We start from the raw sequence: 9020 nt of genomic DNA, 5'->3' as shown, positions 1-9020 counted from the left end.
AATTGTGAGAGAATGGAGGGTGTAGATTGATGAAGTGGTCACTTGATGGACATGGCTAGAAGACAAGGATCATCACTTTATGATGGGGATTGCTCGGTGTTCTAGGGTCCATTTTTTTAATGTTGCATGGCAACATTTTCCAATGTATTCCCTTTTAGAACAAGTGTGTAACCCCTCCTTTGTGGTGTCCGAACCTTCTTTGTTTGGTTGTCCAATCTATCCCTTTTTATGCCCTTTTCCTTTCCTATAAAGACAAACTAAGAAAGTAAGAAAAATATAGAATGACATATGAACTTTACAGCTAATATTCAAAAGGGAAGAAAGGATTTGATTGTTATTTATGAATTCCAACTAACTAACTAACTATTGTGGGTCCTTATATGCATTTGGTGGCACCATGGGGTGACACCAAACTTAGTTTGAAGCAATGTGATGAAAAGTTTTGTTCAAAGCTCCCAAGACTAGCATGCATCTTGGTTTGCTTTGAACACCAAACTTGTTCTTCACTATATACTGCATGATAAAGATTTCACCAAGTGTTTGTCAAGTTTGGGTTGAAATTCATAAACATTGATTTATTCATTATTTTAAAACATATAAAACATGGGTTGCCTCCCATGAAGCGCTTCTTTAGCGTCACTAGCTTGACGTTTTTCCTTCATCAGGGTGGTTGGTAGTGCTTAAAGTCCTCCCCTCTTGCTGTGGACTTATATCCTTGGTTGGATCAATGATCTCCACATGTTCCAGGGAAAGAACTCTGTTGATAGTGAAGACTTGGTAACTGAGACGGTACAGTGGGAGATTAGGGGAATATCTAGGAAGTAAGCTGAGACAACTCTATCCCCGGAGAGAAGTCTTCCGTAGGGATCTTCTTGTTCTCCATTCCTTGGTACCTTCTTCTTTGTTTTTTTGAGGTTGCCTTCCCCTTGGTGACTTCTTTTTTCCAAGGAGTTGTGATGATGTCTTCACTGCCTCTAGAGGTTTAGGTTCCTCCAACTTTTCCTTGAGCTGTGGCAATTGCTGTTTTACTTGTTTATCATTAAGGGGATTCAGAATGAACTGGCTGTGCTTCAGTGCTTGTTCCTCCTTCAGTGTCTCATTATCATTTGTGCTTAGTTCCTTGTCCTCTTGATCTGTTTCTTGTGAGAGTTTGAAACATTGAAGCTGAGTCGTTCATCATGAATTCTCAATATTAGCTCTCCTTTCTCTACATCGATAAGTGCTCTGGCCGTAGCTAGGAATGGTCTTCCCAATATGATTGGTGAGTGTGACTCTCTTCCATGTCCAGATGACAAAGTCTGTTGGGAAAAGTATTTCCCAACTTTAGCAACACATTTTCCACCACTCCTATTGCTTGCTTTTGAGTTTTGTCAGCCAGTCTGATGATTACATCTGTGGGTATTATCTCATTGATCTGCATCCTCTTCGCCAGGGATAAGGGCAGTAAGTTGATGCTGGCCCCCAAATCACATAGTGCTCTATCGAACATAGCTTCACCTATGGCACAAGGGATGTGAAAACTCCCTGGGTCTCTTCTTTTTGTAGGCAACTCAGGTTGAATAAGGGCACTACATTCCTTGTTCATCACTATAGTCTGGCCTCCTTTGAATGAGCTATTCCTGGGAAGAAGTTCCTTCATATACTTGATGAATGCAGGCATTTGTTGAATTACCTTGATGAATGGTATGTTCACATGCAGAGATGCAAACAAGTCTAGGAACCTTGAGTATATTCTTTTTCCCACAGCACCATTGAGCAGTTGAGGAAGGGTGCATAGAGCTTCAGCAGCTCTTGTTGTGAATTTCTGGTTCTTGGCGATCTCATCCTCCTCCTTTGTTGAGTTGTCTTCAGGTTGTTTGCAAAGTTTGCCTTGCTTGTCTTCAGTCTCTTGATCACTCGCAGTGACCATTTTGCAATCTTTCCATCTTACTTTCTTTGCTTCTCCTTGGGGTTTTTCTCCGTGTCACTTGGGAAGCTATCAGTAGGTTTGGGAATCTTCTAGTTAAATATCCCACCTGGAATTCCAGCTTCCTGATGGTCTCTCCCTGGTTCTTAATATTGGCTCGCACCTCCTCTTTGAACACCTTATTTTCTTGAATCTCTTGGCATATTCCTTCAAGTAGGCTTCAATCTTAGAGAGCTTGTCATCAATTGATGAGTGATTCAGAGCAGATGTGCTGTTTTGGTTTTGATAGGTGTGTGGAGAAGTGTTGTTGTGGGGGTGTTCAGATGTCCTCTGTGTGAATTGCTGGTAAGCTGCATTGTTGTTGGAGTTGTAACGTCTCTGGTCTTGGTTTTGATCTTGCTCACTTCTCCACCTAAAGTTTGGGTGGTTTCGCCATCCAGGGTTGTAGGTCTTGGAGTATGGATCATAGTTTTTTCTTGGTGAATTTCCAATGTAGTTGGCTTGCTCCTGACTCCCCTCTGCTTCTTCATTCACTCCTTCTTGGGTTGTTGATGAAGTGGAGATTGCTGCTACTTGGTTCATCTCCATCTTCTTGGTGAGGTCAGCCAACTGCTGGGTAATGAGCTTGTTTTGGGCCAAGAGAGCATCTACATTGTTTAGCTCCATTACTCCTCTTGTGTTCCCTCTTTCGGAAGCATAGAAGTAGTCGTTCTATGCTACTGTTTCAATAACATCTATGGCTTCCTCAATAGTCTTCTTCTTGTTCAAAGATCCTCCGGATGAATGGTCTACGGCCTTCTTTAACTCATAAGACAGTCCTTCATAGAAAATGTGCAGCTGCACCCATTCGTTGAACATGTCAGGTGGACACCTCCTTGTTAAGTCCTTGAATCTCTCTCATGCTTCATATAGAGTTTTACCATCTTGTTGCCTGAAAGTTTAGACCTCAGCTCTCAGCCTATTGATTCGTTGAGGAGGGTAAAATCTTGCTAAGAATTTGTTCACCACGTCTTCCCAAGTTGTCAAGCTTTCCCTTGGGAAAGATTCCAGCCACTTGGCCGCTTTGTCCCTAAGTGAGAATGGAAATAGGAGCAGTCTATAGGCGTCAGGGTGAACACTATTAGACTTCACTGTGTCACATATCCTCAGGAAGGTGGTTAGATGTTGATTGGGGTCTTCTTGAACACCTCCTCCAAACGAGCAGTTGTTCTGAACAAGGGTGATGAGCTGTGGTTTAAGTTCAAAGTTGTTGGCATGGATTGTTGGCTTTTGGATGCTACTTTCGTAATTGCCTGGGTTTGGATTGATGTAAAAGCCCAAAACTCTTCTATCCTCCCCATCATGATTTGCTCTACCTCCTCCCCCATGGTTGTGATCTTCTTCTTCATGATGGTTTTCCATGTTATCTTCCATGTTTGTTTCAAAGAATTCTTCTTCTTCCTCAGCACCAACCACTTTCTTTCCTCTTGTCTCCCTCCGTAATCTAAGGAAGGTCCTCTCAGGTTCAAAATCGAAGGAAGTTGAAGCCCCGCTTCTTCTCCCTGTCATACAACCATCAAGTGCAAGCAAGAAAAGATAGGTGCAGCAAGTATTTGTGTCAGAATTTTTGTTAGTTGTGGGTGATGCAATATATCAAACAGTTAGTGGGTTAGCAAACAGAATTGAAAATAACAAAGAAAAATAAAAGAGTAGAGGGGGAATGGAAGAAGTTTAACTAAAACAAAAAGTAAATCACTCAAACAGAAAATAAAATTCACAAAATAAAAATGCTCAATCTAGTGATCTTCCAATTTAATCATTGTTGATGCACAATCATTCCCCGGCAACGACGTCATAAACTTGATGCGAGGAAAACTTGTCTCTCAACAAATCTCCCTTCGGCAAGTGTACCGAATTTGTCGTCAAGTAAAAACTCACAATAGAGTGAGGTCGTATCCCACAGGGATTGATTGATCAAGCAACTTTAATTAGAAGAATATTCTAGTTGAGCGAATCCAGAATTTGGGTTGAGAGTTGCAGAAAATAAAATGGCGGGAATGTAAATAACAGAAAAGTAAATGCTAGAATTAAAGGACTGGAAGTAAATGACTGAAAATAAATTGCAGAATTGTAAATGGGAATGGGGAATTTGCTCATAAAAGTAAAGGGCAGAAATTAAAGAGAATGGGTAAGATCAGAGATGGGGAGTTCATTGGGCTTAGGAGATGTTGCAATTCTCCGGATCAAGTTCATTTTCATCTCTTCCTCAATCAATGCACTCATTGATCTCCTTGGCAATCTTAATTGATTGAATTACAATTTCTTGCAATTCAATCTCTCAAGTCTTGATCAATAGCCAATTCCTTGGTCAATTGCTCATGAGAAGAGATGAAGTATGGTCACTGATTATACCACATGCATTTCCCAAATCAAGTATTGAGAGGGTTATAGTCACATACCCATCCAAACCCAATTTGGTCCAACATGAGAAAGCATTTCTAGCTTGATCTCTTCATTCCTCTTTCAAGGTTCAAAAGAGATCTAAGTTTGAATAGCTTTTTTCCAAGATAACTACTCAATGGGATGAAGATCGAAAGCTTTCAAGTAAAATCAAGAGAAAAGATAGAAGAAGAATAATGAAAATTAGTATTGATCCATCAAATTACAACAGAGCTCCCTAACCCAATGAAAGGGGTTTAGTTGTTCATAGCTCTAGAAAATGAAAATAAAGATGGAGAATACATCCTCAAACTAGAAAATGCAGAGAAAGTAAAATACAGAGAGTAGTTCCCTTTTTCCAGCCCTTCAGAACTCCTTAACAATTCAAAGCTACACCTATATATACTCTTTCTCTCAGCTTCTAGTTGGCTCTTCAAGTCTTGGGCCTTTGGATCTTGAGTTTGAAGCAGTTCTTTTCTTCATTTGGGCTTGGCTTTACTTGCAGAGAGAAAGTGCTAAGTGGGCAGAGACTTTAGCTCAAGGCGTTAGGGGTGTTAACATTTAGTGAAAGTATAAGTTCGAGAACGTTAGTGACGCTTAACATTTTCACTAATGTTCCAATGTACCCCTTTGCCTCACGTTAGAGCCCACGTTAACTAGGTTAACGTGGCTTCTAACGTGGCCTTGCCAACCTTCGAGAACGTTAGTGACACTCAACATTTTCACTAACGTTCCAGTGTGCCCCTTGTTGCTTCACGTTAAAGCCCATGTTAACTAGGTTAACGTGGCTTCTAACGTGGCCTTGCCAAACATCGAGAACGTTAGTGACACTCAACATTGTCACTAACGTTCCAATGTGCCCCTAGATCTCACGTTAGAGTCCACGTTAACTAGGTTAACGTGGCTTTTAACGTGGCCATTCTTAGCCATCCCAACGTTAGTGACAATGTTGAGTGTCACTAACGTTGGCTCATCATTCATTCCTCATCGTTAGCTTCCACGTTAACTAAGTTAACGTGGAAGTTAACGTGGCTCCTTGGGGGTTTGTGTGGTTTCTTCCAACGTTAGTGACAATGTTGAGTGTCACTAACGTTGTCGACAACTCCCATTTCTTACGTTAGCTCCCACATTAACCAAGTTAACGTGGAAGTTAACGTGGTGTGTTGCATCCTTAGGCCAACGTTAGTGACAATGTTGAATGTCACTAACGTTGGCTTCTCTTCCCCCTTTAACGTTAGTGGCCACGTTAACTAGGTTAACGTGGGCTCTAACATGGCCACTCATGAGTGTTTGCCAACGTTAGTGACAATGTTAAGTGTCACTAACGTTGGCTCAACTTCCCTTCTCCACGTTAGAGTGCACGTTAACTTAGTTCACGTGATTCTTAACGTGGGCAATGATGGCTTTGAGAGTGTTATTGGCAATCACTTTTCTCATTAACCTTGCAAGTTACCTTCCTTTCCTTGCTTCCTTTGGTCCTGAAATCAAGCAACAGAGTGCATCAAAGTTCTAGTCCAAGTCATGGGTAATGCAGCATACAATTTGTCACTAAATTCATGCAAAATCCTCATGAAATAATGTAAAATGCACAATGTATGCTTGAATCAAGGTGTAGGTGAATATCTACCCAAAACTAGCTTATTTCCTAAAGAAATGCATGAAACTACCCTAAAAACAGTAAAGAAAAGGTCAGTGAAATTGGCCAAGATGCCCTGGCATCAGCGTCTTGTGCGTGCGCACCAACCCTCTTTCTAGTCACCCCTGTGCACGCGCTCACAGCTGTGCGTCTGCACACTCCAATACACACTCTCTGTTTGCAGCGATCACACATTGTGTGCGTTCGCATCCCTCTAATTTCTGCCTTCTGTGCGTGCACACAGGTCTTTGTGCGTACGCACACGACTCATTTTGGGGAATAAAAGGGCACGCTCCTCTGTTGAGCAGCAGCTCTCTTATTTTCTTCTTCTCTTCGCTGTTGCTACTCTCTACCTTTGCCCAGCCTCTCAGGTGACCCTGCCACCGGCCACCGCCGCCGTCAGCCCGCCGCAGTCTCTCTCTCTCTCTCATACCCTTTCTCTCTTACTTCTCTTCTCTTTCTTTCTTTCTTTCTTTCTTTTCTCTTTACTTTCTTCACCACCGGTGGGTTTTTCTCCTCTGGTGTTTTTCCGGCGAACCCAACCACCGCAAGCTCGCAGTGGCTATAAGGAGTGTCATTGTTTCTTCCCCAATTCTTGTTTTCTTAACCTTCAATTTTTAGGTTCTTATTTTCTTTTTGTGTTGATTTCTAAAATTGTGTTTATTTTTTATGCCAGGACATTTTGGCCAGTTTCACTGACCTTTTCTTTATGGTTTTAAGGTAGTTTCATGCATTTTCTTAGGAAATAAGCAAGTTTTGGGTAAATAATCACTTACATCTTGATTCAAGCAAACATTGTGAATTTTACATGATTTCATGAGAATTATGCATGAATTAAAGGACAAATTGAATGATGCATGTCTCATAACTTGGATTAGAGCTTTGATGTACTTTATTGCTTGATTTCAGGACAAAGGAAGCAAGGAAGAACCACGTTAGTAGCCACGTTAGTCTAGCTAACGTGACCACTAACGTGGAATGAAGGCTAGCTTGCAACGTTAATGAGAAAAGTGATTGCCAATAACGCCTTCGTGAGCCATTATAGCCCACGTCAGTTGCCACGTTAACTATGTTAACGTGAAAGCTAACGTGGAAGAGAAGTAGAACTCCAACGTTAGTGGTAAAAGTAAGTGCCACTAACATTCCAAAAGGGGCAATTGGCCACGTTAAGAGCCACGTTAACTTAGTTAACGTGAGCTCTAACGTGGAAGAAGAAGATGATGCCAACGTTAGTGACACTCACCTTTGTCACTAACGTTGGACTAAGCCCATATTGGCTACGTTAAAAGCCACGTTAACCTAGTTAACATGGACTCTAACGTGGAGGGAGCAAGAATCACCAACGTTAGTGACACTCACCTTTGTCACTAACGTTGGATTGAGCCACTATGAGCCACGTTAGTTGCCACGTTAATTACATTAACGTGGAAGCTAACATGGAGAAGAGAGATGATGAGCCAACGTTAGTGACACTCACCTTTGTCACTAACGTTGGAGATGGCTATCAATACCACGTTAGAAGTCACGTTAACCTAGTTAACGTGAACTCTAACGTAGGAAGCAGGGGCGTTCTGAAGCGTTAGTGACAAAGGTAAGTGTCACTAACTCTCTCGAAGATTTGGCAAGCCTACGTTAAAGGCCACGTTAACTATTCTAACGTGAACTCTAACATAGGGAGAAAGGGGTACTCTCAACGTTATTGAAAAAGGTAAACCCCAGTAACGTTTGCGAAAGGCCAAGGGTCAACGTTAGTGGTCACGTTAGTACCACTAATGTTGAAGTTAACGTCGACCACTTTGGGTTAGGAACGTTAATGAAAAAGGTGATTGTTACTAACGTTCTCGACCCCACATTTTCACTTAACGTTAACACCACTAACAGCCTAAGCTAAAGTCCCTGCCTACTTCACACTTTCTCTGCAAGTAAAGCTGAGCCCACTGAAGAAGATAACTGCTTCAACTCAAGATCCAAAGGCCCATATCCAAGACTTGAAGAGCCAACTAGAAGATCAGAAGAATAGTATAAATAGGGAGAGCTTTGAACTAGAAAGGAGCTTTTGGCATTATTAGAATTACTCTCTGTAATTTACTTTCTCTGCACTTTTAGTTTAACTTTCAGAATGTACTCTCCATCTTTACTTTCCATTCTCAGAGCTATGAACTACTAAACCTCTTTCATTGGGTTAGGGAGCTCTGTTGTAATTTGATGGATCAATAATAGTTTTCATTATTCTTCTTCTTTCTTTTCTCTTGATTTTACTAGAAAGCTTTCAATCTTCATCTAATTGAGTAGTTATCTTGGAAAAGAAGCTATTCATACTTGGATCTCTTCTGAACCTTGGAAAAGGGATGAAGAGATCATGCTAGAAATGTTTTCTCATGTTGGACCAAATTGGGGTTTGGGCGGATATGGTGACATATAATTCTCCCAATACTTTGATTTGGAAATACATGTGGTATAATCAGTGACCACACTTCATCTCTTCTCGTGAGCAATTAGACCAAGGAATTGGCTATTGATCTGATTTGAGAGATTGAATTACCAAGGAATTGGAATTCAATCACTTAAGATTGCCAAGGAGATCAATGAATACATTGATTGAGGAAGAGATGAAAATAAACTTGATCCGGAGAATGCAACATCTCCTAAGCCCAATGAATTCCCCATTTCTAATCTTACCCATTTTCTTTACTTTATGCCAATTACTTCTATGATCATCTTCCCCATTCCCATTTACAACTCTGTAATTTACTTTTCGTCATTTATTTTCAGCTCTTTATTTCCAGTATTTACGTTTTCTGCTATTTACTTTCCCGCCATTTAATTTCCTGCAACTCTCAATCCACATTCTGCTTAGTTCAACTAGAACATTCCTCCAATTAGAGTTGCTTGACCAATCAATCCTTGTGGGATTCGACCTAACTCTTTTGTGAGTTATTACTTGACGACAATTCGGTATACTTGCCGAGGGAGATTTGTTAAGGGACAAGTTTCTGTGCGTTAAGTTTATGGCGCCGTTGCCGGAGATTGATTTTGTATCAACAATGATTAAATCGGTGG

At 41.0% G+C, this 9020-nt stretch overlaps 1 non-coding gene across 1 annotated transcript; it reads left to right on the top strand.

Annotated features, from left to right (window-relative positions):
- Nucleotides 1–2762: 2762 nt before the first annotated feature.
- On the top strand, nt 2763–2866 carry LOC112760168 (small nucleolar RNA R71). The gene has a single exon (XR_003180620.1). It is a non-coding gene; the product is annotated as a small nucleolar RNA R71 (small nucleolar RNA).
- The last annotated feature ends 6154 nt before the right edge of the window (nt 2867–9020 follow it).

The sequence above is a fragment of the Arachis hypogaea genome, chromosome 16, assembly GCF_003086295.3.
Source record: "Arachis hypogaea cultivar Tifrunner chromosome 16, arahy.Tifrunner.gnm2.J5K5, whole genome shotgun sequence".
Classification (NCBI taxonomy): domain Eukaryota; kingdom Viridiplantae; phylum Streptophyta; class Magnoliopsida; order Fabales; family Fabaceae; genus Arachis; species Arachis hypogaea.
The sequence above is the reverse complement of the archived record's forward strand: the minus strand, read 5'-3'. Positions and strand labels throughout refer to the sequence as shown.